General features: G+C 43.8%; 1 protein-coding gene across 1 annotated transcript in view; it reads right to left on the bottom strand.

Moving 5' to 3' along the window:
* The window catches only part of LOC121269636 (glypican-1-like), a 186,050-nt gene that overhangs the window by 30,921 nt on the left and 132,512 nt on the right, over positions 1–22,617 (bottom strand). The gene's annotated exons all lie outside the window — the stretch shown is intronic.

The raw sequence follows: 22,617 nt of genomic DNA, 5'->3' as shown, positions 1-22,617 counted from the left end.
GCTGTCCAAACTTGAGTTGCCCAGTCAAGGAGTTACAGCAAGGTGACATCCATGGAGGCTTTGGGGCTAAAAGCATATCCGAAGAATGGTGTGCGTGTGTGATCTTGTTTCGAAACATTACAGCAAAAATGGCTATTCAGCCTATCTTGACTGTGCTAGATGCTCAATGACAATGGTTCCCTTTTAACCCCATTCCAGGCTTTATCGCTGCATCTTTTTATATTCTTACCTGTCAAATAATTATATGATGCTTTTCAAATAATTATTTAGTCTCCATTTCAACAGTACAATAACATTTCATGTTCCTTTTACCCTCTTGGTAAAAAATATATCCTTTATTTTTTATTCATTCATGGGATGTGAGCACTGCCAGTAAGGCCAGCATTTATTGCCCATCCCTAATCGCCCTTGAGAAGGTGGTGGTGAGCTGCCTTGTTGAACTGCTGCAGTCCATGTGGTGTAGGCACACCCACAGTGCTGTTAGGGAGGAAATTCCAGGATTTTGACCCAGCGACAGTGAAGGAACGGAGATGTAGTTCCAATTCAGGGTGGTGTGTGACTTGTCGGGTAAATTGCAGGTCATGTTCCTGTGCATCTGCTGCCCTTGTCCTTCTAGGAGGTAGAGGTCATTGGTTTGGAAGGTTCTGTCAAAGGAGCCTTGGTGAGTGTTTGCAGTGCATCATGCAGATGATACACACTACTGTTACTGTGTACTGGTGATGGAGGGAATGAATGTTTAAGGTGGTGGTTTAAGATGTGTCAAGCTTTTTAAGTATTGTGGGAGCTGCACTCATCCAGGCAAGTGGAGAGTATTCCATCACACTCCTGACTTGTGCCTTGTCGATGGTGGACATACTTTGGGGAGTCAGGAGGTGAGTTACTCGCCGCAGGTTCCTAGCCTCTGACCTGCTCTTGTAGCCACAGTATTTATATGGCTTGTCCAATTCAGGTTCTGGTCAATGGTAACCCCCAGGGTGTTGATAGTGGAGGATTCAGTGATGGTAATGTTGTTGAACGTCAAGGGGAGATAGTTAGATTCTCTCTTATTGGAGAAGGTCATTGCCTGGCATGTGTATAGCACGAATGTCACTTGCTACTTATCACCCGAGTCTGAACGTTGTTCAGATCTTGCTGCTGGCTGGCATGGACTGCTTCAGTATCCAAGGAGTTGCAAATGGAGCTGAACGTTGTGCAATTATCAGCAAACGTCCCCACTTCTGACCTTATGATGGAGAGAAGGTCATTGATGAAGCAGCTGAAGATGGTTGGACCTAGGACACTCCCCTGAGGAACTCCTGCAGTGATGTCCTGGGACTGAGATGTTTGGCCTCCAACAACCACAACCATCTTTCTTTGTGCTAGATATGACTCTAGCTAATGGAGAGATTTAGGAACATAGGGGCAGTCATACACCATTCAGCCCATCGAGCCTGCTCCGCCATTCAATATGATCATGGCTGATCGTCCACTTCAATGCATTTTTCCCACACTATCCCCATATCCCTTTATGTTATTGGGATTTAGAAATCTGTTAATCTGTGCTTTAAAATTGCTCAATGACTGAGCTTTCACAGCCCTCTGGGGTTGAGAATTCCAAATATGCACAACCCTTTGAGTAAAAAAAATTCTCCTCATCTTGGTCCTATGTGGCTTCCCCCTTATATTGAAATTGTGCCCACTGGTTCTAGATTCCTCAACCAGGGGAAACATCTTACCTGCATCTACTCTGTCTGTCCCTCTATAGAAGACAGGCCCAGTTTCCTCAATCTCTCTTCATAGGACAGTCCCTCCATCCCAGGAACAAGTCTGGTGAACCTTCATTGCATTCCTTCTATGGAAATAATATCCTTCCTAAGGTAAGGGGACCAAAACTGCACACAGTACTCCAGGAGAGGTCTAATCAAGGTTCTATACAATTTGAAGCAGGATTTCACTACTCCTGTACTCAAATCCTTGCGTTAAAGCCTAACATACCATTCGCCCTCTTAATTGCTTGCTGCACCTGCATGTTAGCTTTCAGTGACTTATTGACGAGACACCCATCTACACATCTGTGCATCTACACTTTCTAATCCCTGACTATTTAAGAAATACTCTGCGCATCTGTTGCTCCGAACAAAGTGGATAACCTCACATTTTTCCACATTATATTCCATCTGCCATATTCTTGCTCACTCACTAAGTCTGTCCAAATCCCCTTGAAGCATCTTCCTTACAACACACATTCCCACCTAGCTTTGTGTCACCTGAGAACTTAGAAATATTACATTTGGTTTCCACATCTAAATCATTGGTACATATTGTGACTAGCTGTGGCACAAGTACTAATCCTGGCCGTACCCCACTAGCCACGGCCTGCCATTGCAAGAATGACCTGTTTATTTCTACTCTCTGTTTTCTGTCTGTTAACCAATCGTTAAGCCATGCCAGTATATTACCTCCTATCTACGTACTTTAATCTTGCTAACTAACCGCTTGCGGGGGATTTTATCAAAAGCCTTCTGAAAATCAATGTACACAATGTCTACTGACTCCCCTTTATCAATTCTGTTAGTAATATCCTCAAAAAAATCCAACAGGTTCATCAAACATGATTTCCCATTCACAAATCCATGCTGACTATGTCCAATCAGATCATTATTATCCAAGTGTCCATTTATCACATTCTTATTAATAGATTCTAGCATTTTCCCTACTACTGATATAAAGCTAACAGGTCTGTAGTTCCCTGTTTTCTCTCCCCTTCCTTCTTAAATAGTGGGGTCACATTTGATGCTTTCCAATCTGTAGGAACTATTCCAGAATCTGTAGAATGTTGGAAAACGATCGCCAATGTATCCACTATCTCCATAGCTACCTCTTTCAACACCCTGGGATGTAGAAGATCAGGTCCTGGGGACTCATGAACTTTCAGTCCCATTAATTTCTCCAATACAACCTTCTTACTAATGCTAATTTCTTTCAATTCCTCTTTAACCCTTGTCCCTTGGAGCTCTAATTCTAGGAGATTCCTTGTATCTTCTTCAATAAAGACAGATACAAAGTAATCATTTAGCTTCTCTGCCATCTTTCCATTCCCCATTATAAATTCTCTGCCTGTAATGGACCCACATTTGTCTTCGCCAAACATTTCCTTTTTATGTACTTATAGAACCTGATTCCCATTGACATTAACTTTGTTTGGGCTCCTTGATGCCACACATGGTCAAATGCGGCCTTGATGCCCAGGGCAGTCACTCCCAACTTGCCTCTGGAATTCAGCTCTTTTGTCCATGTTTGTACAAAGGCTGTAATGAGGTCTGGAGCAGAGTGCTCCTGGCAGGGCCCAAACTGAGCAGGTTATTGCTGAGTAAGTGCTGCTTGATAGCCCTGTCAATGACACCTTCCATCACTTTGCTGATGACTGGGTGTAGACTGATGGGACAATTGCTGGATTGGATTTGTCCTGGACTTTGTGGACAGGATATACCAGAAATTTTTCCCATTGTCAGGTAGAGGTGTCAGTGTTGTAGCTGTACAGGAACAATGGTGTCAGTGAGTGAGTAAATGAACATAAACAAAGATATTCAAATATTTGTCTGATTTACACTTTTGTAAAACCCCTTGGATTGTTTCCAGGCATTACAGGTGTTGAACAAATCCAAGTTGTTATGCTTGTCAGCTTACCAAAGATACAGTTTAAACGAAGCTGCTGGAATCACTGTGAGTCGCAGTGACACATAAGGGTACACTGTGAGACCCCTCCTGGCCCACCCCTGCTAAGTCCTCAAACTCAACTAGTTCAAATTGAAATATCAGGGTGATGCTCCATGGTTGATGTATAAGAATGGCTTGAGCTGACTGCATGATATTGTGACAATTAGCTCCCTTTGAAGTTTTAAATGGCATTTTACGGCACTGGTAGGTACTTTGGCGGAATCGCCTTACTCTTGTATCTAAAACGTGCTGCCCTTTCAGACCAGAAACCAACCCAGACAAATGTGTTAAACATCTTCTCACTCTGCTCACCGCAAACATGCAATTAGAGCTGACAGCATCAAGCCAGTTCTTAGTGAGTGTATTAAAGCACCCTAGGTCCAGCACGAGCAACGGAGACTACAGATTTGACAAATGTCACACTGGTGCAGTAGAGGGTGCTTCCCTGAGACTGATTGTGAGATACTTCGGTAGGACACAGCAGAGAAAGCTTTACTCTGTATCTAACCTAAGTTATACCTAATCTGGGAATGCTTGGTGGGACAGTGTGAAGGAAGATCTATGCTATATGAAATCCGATTGTACCGGACCTAGGAACATCTTAACCCTTCCCAGAAATGAACAAAGATCTTGATTTTTTTTCCCCTTCCTCTGGTGGGGATTGCTTCATAACTGCTGAAAACTTGACTGACCCCAATGATCTTCCTCAGTGGATCAAACCTGGTACCACAAGAGGCAGACGCCAGCTGAGCCCGAATCATGTATTTTGTACATTGCTGCCAGGTCTGTAACACCCACCGTAAGGGCAGCACGTTTGGTGCCAGTGCTGGTGGCATTGCCCCTCACCGCAATCTCTCACTCCATCCAGGTTAGCAGACCCCACTGTATCTTTCCCAGATGATTACTGCCCCATAACTTCTCATAATCCAGGAGAGAGGTTTCTGCAGCCCTAATTATACTGCAAATTTCTTTTAGGGGCCACTTTCACCTGAGCGCAGGGCGTTAAAAGTGCTCAGTGCATCTCACCTCTGACTCACAGACTCATCAGAAAATGGGCTCCTGGGAGGCCAATCCCGAGAACAACCAGGCCCCATGAGATGCCAGTAACTAGAAATGGATCTTAGGTTAGCAGGGTGAGTTCTAAACACAGTGCAGGGTTGAGCTCCAGAATAAACTGGACAACATTTCATTTTGTAAGCCTGAGAGAGCAGGTGGTGTGGTCCATTTCTGATCACCCACCAGATAGAAGGAAGTGCGTGGATGCTTACATGAGAGTGAGCTTAGAGAAGCTGGGATTAATCTCCTTAGAGCAGAGAAGGTCAATGGAGCAGAGGAGTTCAAAATTCTGGGGTACCTTTAGGAATAAAATAGAAGATAGAGTTTCCACTGAAAGGAGTGTTGTAACCAGAAGATACAGATTAACATAACTGGCAAAAGAGCCAGAGGGAGAGATCGGGAGATTGTATTTACACAGAGGATTGTTATGATCTGGAATGCACTGTCTGAAAGGGTGATGGAAGCAGTTTCAATAATAACTTTCAAAATTAAAACACCATAGATGATTCCGAATCAGGATGCCTGACTACTGAAGATTGGAGTTATAACAATAACCCTAAACCATAAGTTGCCTAGTCATTTCACTGAAATAGTACTATTCCTCAATGGGAGCTAATTAACATTGACATTTAAGTTTGGTATGCTGATTTGCTATATAAATTTAAGATGAAAGTGCAATTTTAAATAAAACTGGAATAAACTAGGATATATACTTGAAAAGATAAAAATTGCAGGGCTATAAGGAAAGGGCTGGAGGGCTGGGGTGTTGGACTAATTGAATGGCTCTTTCAAAGAGCCAGCACTGATTCGATGGGCTGCATGGCCTGCTTCTATAATGTACTATTCTCTGATGCATATTGTAAAGCTGAGATGTAATTGGAGACTGAAAAACCAATTGCTGCCACAACATTAACTAACACATGGGATGAATCTCCCTGGGGGATGATACTTTCTAAAAGATTGTAAAAAGCCTGTAAACACAGTTAGCACACGGACTACAAATTCAGCCAATCTCTTGGGACATGATTCTCAGTTACTTACAACTGGGACATTTTTATTTCCCATCGCTGTAGAAATGTTCCTCTTTCTGTGATCTAATTTCAGCAGTAAACTCTTGTCTGTACCTTGCTCACCACAAAAGCTTTTTTTATTATTCATTCATGGGATGCGGGAGTCGCTGGCTGGGCCAGCATTTTTTGCCCATCCATAATTGCCCTTGAGAACTGAGTGGTTTGCTCGGCCATTTCAGAGGGCATTTGAAAGTCAACCACATTGCTGTGGGTCTGGAGTCACATGTAGGCCAGACCAGGTAAGGACAGCAGATTTCCCTCCCTAAAGGACACTAGTGAACTAGATGGGTTTGATGACAATCGGCAATGGTTTCGTGCTCATCATTAGACTTATAATTCCAAATTGCATTCACATTTCACCATCTGCTATGGTGCAATTGGAACCCAGATCCCCAGAGCATTATCCTGGGTCTTTGGATTACTAGCTCAGTGACAATACCAATACAGCACCTCCTAACCTCGCTGTACATGATCGAATATTATAGTCATAACCCCACTTGAATGCAGGAATTTTACATTAGAGCCCGCCCCTGCCAGGAGTGAGCTGACAGGTAGGGTGGAGGTGGGTGGGGAAATCGGATGACATAGCCAGGGGTTGGGGGGGCGGGGGAGTTGGTGGCGGTGCCATCACGTCCATTGTCTACCTACCTCTCTGGTATTTTATCAGTGGCAGACTACCTGCCTGCTATTGGGCCAATTGAGGCCCTTTGAGTGGGCAGTAAAAGGCTACTTAAAGGCCTCCATTCACCACTACTGGTACTTTGGCAATAGAGAAGGTGCCCATGCCATGTGGCAAGGTCACCATGTAAACCCTGGCGGCCTAGCTACAGGCTCAGTACTGGTTGTTGGATAGGGGTGCAGAGATTAGCCCAAGTCCCTCTTCTTCAAACACGCAGAGCTCAAGAGAGAGCCCCCCACAGCAATGGTTGCTGACCCCATTTACTCCAGCCTCCCAATCATGGCCCCCCGGCCCCAGTATAGACACTCCTTTGAACTCACCTTTGAATCTGGCCTCCATGCTGCTCCTTGTGGAGGATTGTTGCAGTCCCAGCAATGGCCACTGCTCCCGGGGGCACTGCTGAGACTGGAGAGCTGCTGGCCATCTGATTGGGCAGTAGGTCTTGGCATCAGCACATCCTTCCAGGTGGAGGCAGAAGGCACGACCGTAGCCAGTTAACAGCCGAACAGCAGTAAAATCAAGTCCTATCTCCCTGGCCCTGCAGAGATGAGCTCACCCCCTGGGGTCATCGCATCCAGGCAAATTTTTGGCCAACGGCACAAAAGGGTGATGGCAGAAGGTGACACTCCAATTGAGTAACTGGTTGTACATTAGGGAACTTTTTTCTGTACCTAACCCGTGCTATAACTAATTTAGGAGTGTTTGATGGGCTAGTGTAGAGGAGCTTTACTTTGTATTTAACCCATGCTGTACCTGACCCAGGAGTGTTTGATGGGACAAAATAGAGGAAGCTTTACTCTTGAATCGAATCCATGCTCCAACTGGCCTGAAGGTGTCTGATGGAGCATTGCAAAGGGAGATTTACTCTGAGCTAGAAATGTTTGCAGCAGGGTAAAACAAGCTTTATCCTGTAACTAAGCTGTTTTGTACCCTGATCTTGAGGCGAAGGGACAATGTAAAGTGAACCACCCTAAGTATCTAATCTATACTAAACCAAACATGGAGAGCTTGATTGGATAGTGTAGGATTACATATTAAATAGAATTATATAAGATATACAGCACAGAAAAAGACCATTCGGCCCAACCATCCATGCCGGTGTTCACAGAATTGCTACGGTGTAGGCCCATCGTGTCTGCACCGGCTCTCTGAGCATTTTAACTTGGTGCCAATGCCCTGCCATTTCCCCGTAACCCTGCACATTGTTTCTATTTAAATAATCATCCATTGCCCTCTTGAATGCCTCAATTGAACCTGCCTCCACCACACTTCCAGGCAGCGCATTCCACACCCTAACTGCTCACTGTGTGAAAAAGATTTTTCTCACCTCGCTTTTGCTTCTTTTGCGAAGCATTTTAAAACTGCCCTCTGGTCCTTGATCAGTTTACAAGCAGGAACAGTTTCTCCCTATCTACTCTGTCCATACCCCTCATAATTTTGAAAACTTTTATCAAGTCTCCTCTCAGCTTTCACCTCTTCAAGGAAAACAGTCCCAACTTCTCCAATTGTTCCTCATAATTGAAGTGTCTCATCCCCGGAACCATTCTCATAAACCTCTTCTGCACTCTCTCCAATGCGTTCACACCCTGCCTATAGTGTGGCGCCCAGAACTGTACACAATATTCCAGCTGAGGTTCCACTCAAGCCTTCTGCCTTTCTTCATCTAACTAATAGCATAGGGGGAGCTCAACACTTGAATTCAAACCATGCTACACCTTGAGTGCTTGATAGGGCAGCACAGGGGGCTTTATTTTAGACATAAACTATATTGTCATTGATCTAAGAGTATCTGTTTGTTGAATAGCCTGTACAGTCAATGTCTAAATTCATTCTTGGCCAAATAAGTGCCAGAGGGCGACAAACTCCTACCCAAAGTTAAAAACAAAAAAACTGCGGATGCTGGAAATCCAAAACAAAAACAGAATTACCTGGAAAAACTCAGCAGGTCTGGCAGCATCGGCGGAGAAGAAAAGAGTTGACGTTTCGAGTCCTCATGACCCTTCGACAGAACAGGCTTAGTGGGGGCGGTGGGATGGAGGGAAGACAACTCGACAGAAAGAAATGGCTCCACAGTGAGTGCAGGCTGGCTTATTAGGCTTGATCAGATGAGATGAAGCCAGTGGCCCTCTGTCAATGCTAATCCAGCTCTCTCATACAGTCAGGTCCACTCACTCTCCAAAATTTATATTGTTGCTGAGCTCAGCAATCCAGCTTAGAAGAGGTTGCGTTGTGAAATGTTGTTACAAAGCAAATCGCTTGTGTGGTGTGGAAACTTGGTTTTAACATGAATCACATCATCACATCAACATTTTGGCAAACTAACAATAAAGGATTTGGCAAACATTTTTGAATGTGTGTTGTACGAATTTTAATGAGAATATTTCTCGAATGGGGTAAAGCCTCCAGCTATTCGATCATTTTAACACAATGATCTCAGCCAGCATTTTCCAGTTGAACCAATGCATTTAATCTCCTTCTACGCCCCAATTGAATTTCTCATGGACTCTACCCACCCATTTAATCTCCAATTAAATCCTTTAGGAAGGATCTATTGGCCTTGGAGTGAGTACGGCGTAGATTTACCAGAATGATATCTGAATTCCAAGGGTTAAATTAGGAGGAGAGATTATCCAAATTAGGGTTGTATTCCATGGAATTTGGAAGGTTACAGGTGATTCAACTGAAGTTTTCAAAATATTAAGGGAATCTAAGAGCTGATAAGGAAAAATTAGTTCCACTGGTTGGGGAGTCTCGGACTAGGGGGCACAGTCTAAAAATTACAGTCAAAGCTTTCAGGAATGAAACTAGGAAACATTTCTTTGAAGGTAGAAGCTTGAAACTCTCCTCCATAAATGGTAATTGATTCTGGATCAATTGTTAATTTTAAAACTGAGATTGATAGATTTTTGTTAACCAAAGATACCAAGATATATGGGGAAAAGATATATGTTAGATCATAGATCAGTCATAACCTGACTGAATGGTGGAACAGGTTCAAGGGGCTAAATGCCCTCCTCCTGTTTCTTTTTGCCTAGTCATTTATTTGTTTAGTTCATTTTATCTTTATGAAATCTGGTTCTAAGCGCGCGATTCACATTAACCGCCCTGCTTATGTCTCCTCATTTTAAAAATTAGAAAAGCATAAATTTGCTGTGAGCTCGTACAGTAAATTTTTCCTTTGTTATAATTCCCTCCAGTACAAGCAGGGTTAAACTCATCAAGTTACTTGCAGCTTACAGGCCTATGTCCAGCAATCATGTTTGTCCATATTCTCTGGACTCTTCAAAAGCTCTCTTAGGATTCATGTTTACTATAAATTGGGAGGGCATAGCAACTGGCACCGCGGTGAAGAGGAGAGGCCTTCACACACCAGCAGGAGGCATAAAGCCGAGGAGCCTGTGAGGGGCAGACAACAAGGGGCCAGAAGCTGATGTGGCTCCTTAGCCTGGAAAAGATTGAGTAGACTGCTAAATCTGTGATGGCGGAACTATTTCCAGGAGGAACAGGACAGAAGAGCAACATGGGAAGGCTTGAGAGAACTGGCAGAGGAGAGAAAGCAATGGCAAGGTTTATGGGTTGTTTGACAAGTTGTAAGCAGTAAACCAGCCACTGAGAAAAGCAGTGACTGTATATCTTACATGCTGAATGCACAGCTTGTGTCTTTATATCTTTGCATGTGAGTTGGGGCAGTCATATATGAATACAAAACAGACCTACTGTGCAAGAAAGAAAGACTTGCATTTATGTAGCACCTCAGGATGCCCCAATGCGCTTTACAGTCAACGGAGTTTTTTTGAAGTGTCATTACTGTTGCAATGTAGGAAACACAGCAGCCAAGCTGTGCACAGCAAGATTCCACAAACAGCTGTGCTGAAATGTCAAAGCCTGCATTTTGTACACTGTTGGAGTTGGACTTGAACCCATAACCTTCTGACTCAGGGACAAGCGTCATTCTACTGGCCACAGTTGCATAAATGAAAGGGTTGTCACACAAAGTGATGTGTTCAAGATATCCTGTCCGCCTATCCCTAAGTAGGCGGCCCTGGCCCAGCTGATCCAGGATGGATGAAAGGAGGCACAATTTCAAAAACAAATTCAATACTTAATGAGTAGAGGAGTGAAGAACCCACTGTGACTCTCTCAGACAGAACTCTTGTACATAGCATTTTGACTTGCACAGCTGTCTGGCGTAAAAGAAGAGACATCTTGGAGAGGTTGAATGCTACATCAAGTCCAGCAGAGCAAACATTTGGAAATGTTCCCAGCTCAAGTAATTAAGTAGGTGGGGAAGACTGGAAGAGGTCCCATTATAAAAAGGTCGCTGCATACAAAGGCTCACAGTGATTCGCTCAAGTAACAGACTTGTCTAATGAGGGTCTTCATGCAAAAGAATCTTCTGGCCATGACCTTTGACAGCAGATGAAGGAGGGAACTTGTCCACTATCTTGTAAATTTGCTGCTTAACAACAACCTGCATTTATATAATGCCTTTAGCATAGTTAAATGCTCCAAGGTCCTTCATGGGAGCTTATCAAATAAAAAAAAAATCAACATCAGACCACATAAGGAAATGGTAGGACAGATGGCCAAAAGCTTGGTCAAAGAGGTCAAGATGTGGTCACTATGGAGCGCGCCCAGGTCAGCTATAGCAGTCAGGTGAGGTACATAGCTCCCCCAACACATCTCAACACTTATCTCAGAAGAGTAGCACTAGGCAGCACTCTCCATTTCTTGCACCAGCTGTGACGTGGCTCTTGCTAAGTGAGATGTCAGTTTAGCCCCTGAAGGAGCCAAGTTGAGTCTGTTGCAATTAAGATGTAGATGAACCCTTACAGGTAGAGTACTGACTTATTGAAAGAGGCTCCATTGAGCGATCCTTGCTTGAAATCACCCTATTAAGTTCCAGGGAGGGGTTAAATTTGCTGTAATTCACTCCGACATCCAATTTTAAAATAAGGACACCCCCAGCACTGGAGAAGTTCAACAAAAGACTCTTGCCAATTCTGATTCCTGTCCTTTGAAAATAATGACATCTCTCTCCAGCACATTGGCTGCAAAGCTTTTACCGTCACAAAGCCAATCTGTTTGGAGGCATCAAGAATGGTGAATCCGCCTAAAAGCCCCTTTCCCCTCCCTCCCCCCACCCTAGGGAGAGCCCGGGATTTGTCCAGATTTATTTTGTTCTAATAATGATCCTGGAATTTCATGTACTTTAAGGTCTCACAGGCATAGTCTCTGCTTACATTAGTGTAGTTTTAATGCAAAATATTCCTGGGAGTCTGGTGGTGCTGCCCAGTCTGAAATGTCCCTCTGTGCTCTGCATGATGAATTCCTTTTTGAAGTGCAGTACTGTGGGTAGGCACAGTGGCCGTTCTGCACACAGTATGATCCCACAAACAGCAATGAGATGAATGAATGCTTAAAACTGCCATTGGCTGAGGGAGAAATGGCTGTGCTTGAGTGGTCACGTGACCAAGAGCAGGAGCCTTGGCTCATTTTCCTTCTCCATATCTTTTGTGATGTTGAGGCTAATCAGGTATCCTGGCTGAACAGTGCCAAGGCCAACAGCAGGAACAGGAGCTGGAGCAGGGGCAAGAGAGGGGGCAAAAGCAGGAAGAGGACTTTGACCTTTTTGGATGGTATACTTGATTCCAGAGTACATTCTATTTGTTACTCATTGGACGAGTAAACAGTTAGTATTCTCTTAATTGAAAACCATACTCACCTCATGTACGGTTAGCTTTTCCTCAAAATTACCTGTTGTAAAACATGTAGCAACTGTGCAAATACAAGCTTGCTTGTTTTTGACCTGCTGCAGATTTTGGGAAAAATGAATATCCTGTACCTGAAATATTAACCTGTCCATTTTTCTCCTTTCAAATGTTGGCGCTCTGCTGTGTAGCTCCATTTCCATTTCAGACAAGCTCATGTTCTGCTATGGGCAACAATAGCTTCAATGTGCATCCCTGTCTAAAATGCTTATGTATCCCTAACAAAGTCCATGCTCTATCTTCCTGGAGATCTTCCAGTTCTCTGTGTTATTAATGGCTGCAGTTGAGGTAACTTGCTGTGGTACTCAATACTTTGATTGTAAGGTGCAGGTGGAGAGCAATGTTTTTGTATATCACTGAGCTGGTGTCTCAATACAACTTCTCTTGTTCTGACAAGATTTCATCTATCTCTGTCTGGCTCAGTTGGACAGTAACTTGTCAAAACGCAAACTGCAGAAAACAAGACGGAAGGAGGTTGGATACTTAAATGTGGGAGAAGTCAATGGCAAATAAATGGCGTTTGACTCATCAAAGTTCACCCCACTAAAACCCCAAACACTTGCGTTTAAGTATCCAATTGCCCTTCTGTTTTGTCTCACGAGACTTGGCCTGGCAAATTCTTCAATCAATTATCCATGTTGATGTGTTTCAATTGGTAGCAATTTGAACATGAGCTTGTCTGAAATGGAAATGGGGATACACAGCACAGCGCCAACATTTGAAAGGAGAAAAATGGGCAGGATGTTCACTTTCTCCAAAGTTTGCAGCAGGTCAAAAAGAAACAAGCTTGTATTTGCACAGTTGCTACATGTTTTACAACAGATAATTTTGAGGAGAAATTAACCATACATTAGGTGAATATGGTTTTCAAACAAGAGAATACTAACCATTTACTTGCCCAATGAAACACATAGAATGTGCTGTGGAAACAAGTGTACCTTGCAAAATGATCCAAGTCCTCCTGCTGCTTTGGGCTCCTGCTCCTGTTCCTGCTCCAGGTCCTGCTTCTGCTCCCTGACCTTGACACTGTTCAGCCAGGATGTCTGATTAGCCTCAGCATCTCAAAAGTTAGGGAGTAGAAGAAAACTGAGCCAAGTTTCCCATTCCTTGATCACGACCACACTCAGGCAATGTCCATTTCTCAGCCAGTGGCAGTTTTAAGTATTAATTCAGCTCATTGCTATTTGTGGGATCATATCGTGTGCAGAATGGTAGGTTGTGGGTTTAAACTTCGCAATCTAAGTGAACACTTAATCCTTAAAGGAGTGCCACATTGTTGGAGGTATTGCCTTTTGGGTCACATTAAACTGCCTGTTCAGGTGACCATAAACAATCTTGTCACACAATTTGAAGAGCAGCAAGAGAATTCTCTTAGTGTCTTCGCCAAAATTCACCCCCTCAAAAAAAAGCTTCACAAATTAACAAAGCCATAAAAATACAAACAAACAATTGGGCTTCATTTTTGAGGAACAGACTTCGAAAAAGCAGAGATGTAATGTTGAGCTTAAGCAGAACTTGGAGTACAGTGTTCAGTCTCCACTTTACAAACTATGAAAGAGAGATACTGGAGTTGGCGTAAAAAAAAAACATTTACAAGGCTGAACTGAAAGATTCTAACTATCAGGAGGAATTGAACAAGTTGGAGCTCCTTTTCTCAAAATGAGAGAAGTCTGCCAGGTGCTTAACAGAGATCTTTAAAATTACGAAGGCATTCAATATTGTCGATGTAGCGGAGTCCAAAACCAGAGGTCATAAATATAATACAGTCACCGTAAATCCACGAAGAGAGTCAGGGAAAACTTCTACAGCCAGGGAGCGGTGGGAATGTCAAACTCGCTGCCACATGAAGATAAATAGCTTGGATGTATTTAAGAGGAAGCTAGATAAGTACATGAGGAAGAAAGGGATAGTGGGATATGCTGATGGGTAGGTGCGACAGGGTCAGAGGTGGCTTGTGTGGATTAAGATTAGCAGAGGCCACTTGGGCTAAAGATCTTTCAATAAAAGTGGAAAATGGCAGCTCGACATCATGGATGTTTTACCCTTAGACGCCAAGTTTGAATACAATCAAGATTTAATAAGATAACATCACCTCTATCTATTGGCTATAAACAACCAATGAATTTTGTCTCAACTGAGTACTTGGGATGGGACAGGTTGGCTGGTGTGGGAAATGAGCAATCTTAATTCTAACTCTGAATCCTGGGATGAGACTAATAGACATTCAAGCCTGCTGAGCCAGGTGATTTGATTGAGGGTGTTTAAAATAACAATGGGGAATTGACAGGGTTGACTCTTCCCTCTGCTTTGGGTTCCTGAATAAGGGGCCTTGGGGAGGGTGCAGAGGAGATTTACTAGAATGATACCAGAGAGGAGAGACTTCGGGTGGAATTTAATGAGAATGGTAGGGGGGGGGCCCGACATCCATCACCAAAACAGGCAGCGTCCCTGCCACCCCAATCTCCATGAGCCCTGCCACTGGGGCTCCTGGCTCCCCAGGAGACATTTAATTCCAGGACTTCTCCCAGCCGGGTAGAAATTCTACCCCGAGATTGCAGGACAATCACATTGGCCAGCAGCTCTCCATTAGCGATGACACCTCCAGCAGTTGTGGGTGCTGCCATTAATTCACTTGGGCCTTCAACGGGGCTCCCCCCCACCCCCCCCCACCCCCCACCGCCGGCTCTCATCCCCCCACCCCGAGTTAAGTGAGGGAATGATAGGGGTGACGGGGAGGAGCTCGCCAGTGAGCGGGGAGAGGTCCAAGGAAAGGGCTGAGGGGCAGCTCTCAGCAGGCATCCCCCTTATGATGCCAGGTTCTTTGATCAGGAACTAAGTGCCTTTGAATGATGCACTTTGAATCAAGGCTGCAAGCAAACCCAACAGGATTTGTTTGTCGGTCTCCCTGCATGGTGAGTCCCTAGTCCATGCTGGTCGAATACCAACGGTGGCGGAATGAGGCCCTTAAGTGAGTATTAATCGCCCACAAGTTTTCCAGTCGATGACTTAATTGGGGGGAAACAGGAAGGCAGCAGACTTACATCCTCCCACCCAATCAAACAACCCCCCATGCCTAGGAACTCATCTCTTTGTGGAGGGGGTGGGGGTGGAATTACATTCCGCTCCTCATGTGGAGAGACTAGACTGAGATTATTCTTCTTACTGAAGAGAAAGTTAAGGAGATGTTTCATGGAGGAGTTCAAAATCTTGAGGGGTTTTGATAGAGAAGGAGAAACTGTTTCACTTGTAGGCTGGTCAGTTAGCAAAGGGCACAGACTGAGGATAATTGGCAAAAGTACCAGAGGGGCGAAAGAGGAGAAATTGTTTCACAAAATGATTTGTTACGATCTGGAATGCACTCTATGAAACAATGTTGTGAGGGGACTCAATACTAGCTTTCAATATAGAATTCAATCCACAGGTTTATGTGGAAAAAGCATAGGAAAGGGAATAATTATATTGCTCTTTCAAAGAGCCAGCACTGGCCTGGTGGGCCAAATGGCCAGCCCTGTACAGCCCAGCTGTACAATTCTGTGATATCTTTGAATTGGAACTTTCTCTCGAGGTGCCATGCCCTAAGAGGAAGTCAGTGACCATGGACTTCCATGTGTTGGTCTATGGTTATGTTTGGCAAGGTTCTGCAGTAATTTTCTGTTGCTTTTTGCAGGTTCTGGCTGACCAGGAGACTCTCCTGCTCTTACCACCTACCATAGGCACCTTGAAAGGATTCGCAGGTTGATAATCAACCTGTTTGGCCATGTTAGGAACGCACTTTCCGTGGCCATCAAAAGCCACAGAGAGACTTGAATCCAGCTCAGATGCAGGGGTGCTACCCAGTGTACCACAAGACCTTGCTTCAGAATTGGAATGAAGCCAGTTAAAAGTGAATCTGGGCAAAATATTTTCACACAGAAGATTATGAGAGTATGGAATTGCCTTTCTTAGAAAGTTCGAAAAGCATGATCAACTGTGGTGTTTAGAAGGGACATAGATACCGTACTTCTGAAGGACAGCTTTTTATGGATACAGAGAGATGGGAGGAAATTGGGATTAAAAAGGCTTCACGTTCCTGACTGAGACTGTGCAGACTTGCTTGCTTCTCCATTCGGACCCTGCAGCTGGTGGTGTGAGATTCCCCACTTTCCTTGGTCAGGTTACATCTATTTATCCTCTGAAAGCTGATCTGCTAACACTGCGCAGGTGTGATCAGATCCTTCAGCTCTTTCTCATGATCTGTGGAATTACAAGCCAGAATCCAGCCAAAGCTTTTTTTTTAAAAAAAGAACTCAGTACCCAGGTGCAGCGAGAAAATGAACTGTGTCCTTTAAGAAAAAAAGTATATAACATGAGCACAGGGCTAGGTCCACCAAGCACTGGCCTCCCAGCAGAGAGCTAGATGTAGGGTGTGGTGCATCAGCTCTACCTTTGACCCTCACACATTTTCAAGTGTAACTCACTGTTGGGAGTGCAGGATTTGTGAATTTACCCACCATTTCACGTAGATAATTTCCAATACCTGCAAATAGGCTCCCCTGAGTACCTCAGGCATGCAGTCCGGGAAGAACTTCAGATTTGGTCTTTTGCTTGTACTCTCACCAGTTAGTGTCCCTCAGTTCAGGAGGAAAAATTAGCTGGGGATTGTGCTCCTGATAACTACACAGTGATCCATGGTGTGTACATTGTATTTGCACCATTGAAACAGGCCATTCAGCCCAACTGGTCTATGCCAGTGATTATGCTACACAGGAGCCTCCACCCATCTTACTTTATCTAATCTTATCAGGATATGCTTCTGTTCTTTTCTCATGTGCTTGAATAGCTTCCCTTGTAATGCATCTGTGGTAGTTGTCTCAACTACTCTTTGTTGTGGTGACCAATTCCACATTCTCACTACTTTCTAGGTAAAAAAGTTTCACTTGAATTCCTGAATAGATTTGTGAGTGACTATCTTCTCATTACCACAGAATCACAGAATAGTCACAGAAGGAAGCCATTTGGCACGTCATGTCTGCGGCAGCTATCCGAATGAGCACCTAGTGCTATTCTCCCACTTTCTCCCCGTAACCCTTAACTCTTTCTTTTCTGATAAGAATCCAATTTTCTCTTAAATGAACCTGCCTCCACCACACTCTCAGGCAGTGCATTCCAGATCTTGATCACTCGCTGCATGAAAAAGTTTCTCCTCTTGGTCTCCACTGCTTCTTTTGCCAATTATCTGTGCCCTCTCATTTTTGATCCTTTATTTTAATTCATTCATGTGATGTGGGTATCATTTCTTAGGCCAGCATTTATTGCCCATCTCTGATTGTATTTAGAGGGCATTTAAGAGTCAACCACATTGCTGTGGGTCTGGAGTCATAAGTAGGCCAGACTGGGTAAGGACAGCAGATTTCCTTCCCTAAAGGACATCAATGAACCAGATAGGTTTTTACAACAATGGTTTCATGGTCATCATCAGACTTTTAATTGCAGATTTTTATTGAATTCAAATTCCACCACCTGCCATGGCAGGATTCAAACCCAGGTCCCCAGAGCATTACCCTGGATTCCTGAATTACTAGCCTAGCGATGATACCACTACGGCATTGCCTCCCCAATGGGAATAGGTTTTCCCTATCCACTCAGTCCAGTCCCTTCATGATCTTGAATACCTCTATCAAATCTTCTCTTAGCCTTCTCCTCTCCAAGGAGAACAGTCCCAACTTCTCCAATCTATCTTCATTATTGAAGTTTCTCATCCCTAGAACCATTCTTGTAAATCCCTTCTGCACTGTCTCCAATGCATTCACATCCTTCCTAAAGCGCGGTGCCCAGAACTGTACACAATAATCCAGCTGAGATGTAACCAGTGTCCTATATAAGTTCAGCATAACCTCCTTTCTCTTATCCTCTATGTCACTATTAGTAAAGCCTAGGATACTGCATGCTTTATTGATTGCACCTGTCCTGCCACCTTTAATGACTTATGCACATATACACCCAGGTCCTTCTGCCCCTGCACACCCTTTAGAGTTGTACCCCTTATTTTATATTGTCTCTCCACGTTCCTCCTACCAAAATAAATCACCTCACATTTCTCCACATTGAACTTCATCTGCCACCTATCTGCCCACTCCACCAACTTGTCTATGTCCTTTTGAAGTTCTATACTGTCCCCCTCGCAGTTTACAATACTTCCAAGTTTTGTATCATCCACAAACTTTGAAATTGTCCCCTACACACCAAGATCTAGATCATTAATAGATATCAGGAAGAGCAAGGGTCCCAATACCGACCCCTGGGGAACCCCACTACAAACCTTTCTCCAGCCCGAGAAATATCCGTTAACCATTGCCCTCTGTATCCTGTCTCTCAGCCAATTCTGTATCAGCATTGCTACTGTCCCTTTTATTCCATGAGCTATAACTTTTCACAAAAGTTTGTTGTGTGGCATTGTATTGAATGCCTTTTGGAAGTTAGTGTACACCATATCAACAGCATTATCCTCATCAACCCTCTTTGCTACCTCTTCGAAAAATTCCAGCAAGTTAGTTAAACACAATTTTCCCTTAAGAAATCCATGCTGGCTCTTCCTGATCAACCTTAGTTCTCTATGTAACTACTAATTTTTCCCCGAATTATTGTTTCTAGAAGCTTCCCTACCATCGAATTTGAACTGACCAGCTTTTAGTTGTTGGGTTTATCTTTACACACTTTATTGTACAGTGGTGTAAGGTTTGCAATTCTCCAGTCCTCTGGCACCCCCCCTGAGTATAAGGAAGACCGTAAAATTATGGCCAGTACCTCTGCAATCTCCACTTTCACATCCCTCAGTATCCTTAGATGCATCGCATTCGGTCCTGGTGTCTTATCAAATTTAAATACAGCCAGCCTATCCAATGCCTCCTCCTTATCGATTATAAACCATTTTAAGTTTCTGAATTTCCTCCTCTTTCACCATGACCTGGGCAGAACCTTCTGCCTTGGTAAAGAAAGATGCAAAGTATTCATTGAATACCTCGGCCATGCCCTTTTTGGCTCCTAATTGGCTCTACTCCTCCTTTTACCAACCTTTTACTATTTATATGCTTATAGAAGACTTTGGGATTCCCTTTCATGTTAGCTGCCAGTCTCTTTTAATACTCTCTCTTAGCTTCTCTTATTTGCTTTTCGTTTCCCTTCTGAACCTTCTATATTCAGCCTGGTTTTCGGCTGTATTATCCACCTGACATCTGTCATATGAACACTTTTTCACCTTCATCTTAAGCTCTATCTCTTTTGTCATCGAGGAAGCTCTGGATTTGTTTGCCTTACCTTTCACTTTCGACAGTGCCTGCACCATCTCTTCTCTAAAAGGTAGCCCCATTGTTCAGCTACTGTTTCACCTGCCAACCTTTGATTCCAATTTATCTGGCCCAGATCCATTCTTACCCTATTGAAGTTGGCTTCCCCTGTTAATTATTCTTCCTCTGCCTATGGCCCTGGTTCTGGTCATACTCACAAGTTGAAACATCTACTTTACATCTACTTTATCTAGCATTTCATAATTTTAAAGACCTCTATCAGGTTACCCTTCGTTCTTCCCTTTTCTAGAGGAAAAAGGCCCCAGCCTGTTCATCTTTCCTGATAGTTATAACTTACCAGTTCTGTTTTGTGCCTTCTCCAGTACCTCTATTTCCTTTTATAATATGGAGACCTGAACTGTTCACACTAATCCAAGTGTGGTCTATCCAAAGGTCCATACAAGTTTAACTTCTCTAATTTTCAAATCTATGCCTCTCAAAGAGAACCCGAGTGCTTTTGCTAAAGGGGTATGAAGTGTCCAATATTGCCTCTTTATTTATGAGCGGATTATTTGAAAGAGAAATAATGATGTAGTTGCATTATGAGCAAGTCAATTGATCGAAAATGCACCCCAAGTTTTAGTCACTACCTCTCCATGAACAAACAATGCAAAGAGAAGGAAAAACACTTCATCATCATCCTTGGGCATCGTTAAGAAAATTCTATGTCTTTATCTTCAGCAAGCATGTAATGAAATAGTAGAATCCATTCGATCAGGTTAACAGGCCCCCACATGTTTAACAACACAATGATCAATAACTCCAACAGTGACAATCCCACAATGACATGTGGGGCAGCAGTTAACCACATTGCTGCACTGTGAGTAGAGTATTGCACTGTTCATCTGTATGAAGTGCCAGTCAGCAGAAATGCCGAAAGCAAATATTCTATTAACCCTTTAATTACATTTTATTAATGGCTACACATTCAATCAGTGCTGTTAATAGCAGTGATTCTGGATCTCAGAAAGGGAAGTTTTAGGGACTGTGTAGGGACCCTGATGAACAGTTTAGTTCCCCAATGTGCTGTGCAAACTCACAAAACATTAACAGGGAACAAACATGACAAAAGATCTTGTCTTGGAGGAATCCAAGATAAACTGATGGGAAATCTAAATGTTTTTTTGAAAACGGCATTTGATCCTTGTAGCTGCATGATCACTACAAGCAGATTCAAACTGTATTTGGGGCCTGGTACAGTTTAGATCTTAACCCTAGGTTATAAAGAGTGCTAGACCAAGGCAAGTAGCTTTTCTCTCAAGAGCAATTCTGTGGCACATTGGCCTGAATTTTACCACGGGCATCAAGGCCCCAACATTGGGCAAAAAAAGTAGGTCCCAAGCCCACACTTGCTGGCAGGAGGGCCGCCTCTCCAATTTTACCACAGGGGTGTCACCTAATTGGACATCTCTGGATCAGTCATCCAAGGATGTGGTCTCCTGATGCTGCTGGTCCAATCAGAGGCTGGCAGTTCTGGAGCCTCAGCAGTGCCACTCAGAGAGGTGGGTGCTGCTGAGGCAGGGAGGAAGCCTCATGAGCTGGGACAGAGGAGTTTTTTTAAAAAAATGTAAATTCGCGGTGCTGTGGCTCAGCCGGGAAGGCTCTAGGGGCTGTCTTCCCTGCTTGTGGCCCCCCTCTTTGGGTCTTCAAATCTCCGGCTCCAATAGTCCCCATACTGTCACAGGAAGGCTGCCCTCCATTTAGCTGGCAGTCTCCCCACATAGCAGGGGCAACCCTGCCGACAGCAAAATGCCATTGGCCCTGTCCCAAATCGGCTGCATGCCTCCTTGGAGCGGGCAGCCACTCTGCATCAGTTGTCGGCACTAAGAAAATGCCCCGGTAATGTGAATGCTTCTCTTTTAGGCTCTCCCTTTTATTTTAACATCTCCCCCTCCCACAGCCCACCATGCAGGGTCTTGTAAAATTCTGCATTATGATTCAGAGATTAGCATAATGCACACTGAGTTAATGCCAGATATCAGAAAATGTTACAGCCCCCACCCCAGTGCCACACTGAATACACTGAAAAGCACTGAACAAACTTCAATTCTTCTGTTAGTACGTGGCATTTTGCACGTTCATGTGTGAAGGTGTATGCATGTGTGTACACACGTATGTGAAAGCTGCATGTATGCACGAGTGTCTATATGTGAGTGTTTGCATGTTGTATGCATGTTCTTGTGTAGAGAATGGGTGATGATAATTGATATCAAGAAATGGAAGGAAATCAGGATTCAAAAGGCAGAATGGCATGAACTAACAAAATAGCAGAGCAGGCTGACTATTCTGGTGTGAGCCATTTGACCTTCTGATCAAAAGACACAGTCTGCTCTTTATTTAACTGAGATTTGAGTGAAACTCCTACCCACCTACACTGAACTATCAGAGGATCACTGACACTTCATCCCCACCCATGAATAAAACTATAGCCCACCGAATATCAACACTTTCAGGAGAGACAACAGTGGATGAATTATAGAAAGAATCTTATTTATTTCACTGGTGCTGTGATTATTGTGGCAGAGGGTGCCTGCCCCAGCTGCTTTTCTCTTCGTGCTCAGCTGTTGGCTTTGTTAGCTTCAATCTCCAGCACTTGCATCAAACAGAAGCTGTGTGGAAGCTTGAATAAAACACTCCTGCAATTCAACACACCCATGTTCTGTAATGAAAGTTAACAAACTGCACTTCCAAACCAAACAGGCGCCGGAGCTAAGGAATTCCTACATATAGAGGCCAATGAGCAACATTCCGTCAAATGATGGCAGTGAGTCGCAGCCTTGAGCTTCAGGTATCTTTTTGGATTAACAACAAATGTTAACACTGAGCATCGTTCACATGATATGTGGCTCAGTGGGTAGCACTCTTGTCTCTGAATCAAGAGATGGCAGGTTCAAGTCCCACTCCTGAGACCAAACATGCTCCACTGCAGTATGGAGGGAGTGCTGCCCTGTCAGAGGTCCCCTCTCAGGTGGATATAAAAGCTCCTATGGCACTATTTCAAAGAAGAGCAGTGGAGTTTTCCC

The sequence above is a fragment of the Carcharodon carcharias genome, chromosome 2, assembly GCF_017639515.1.
Source record: "Carcharodon carcharias isolate sCarCar2 chromosome 2, sCarCar2.pri, whole genome shotgun sequence".
Taxonomy (NCBI): Eukaryota; Metazoa; Chordata; class Chondrichthyes; order Lamniformes; family Lamnidae; genus Carcharodon; species Carcharodon carcharias.
Note: the sequence above shows the minus strand (reverse complement) of the source record. Positions and strands in the feature narration are given on the sequence as shown.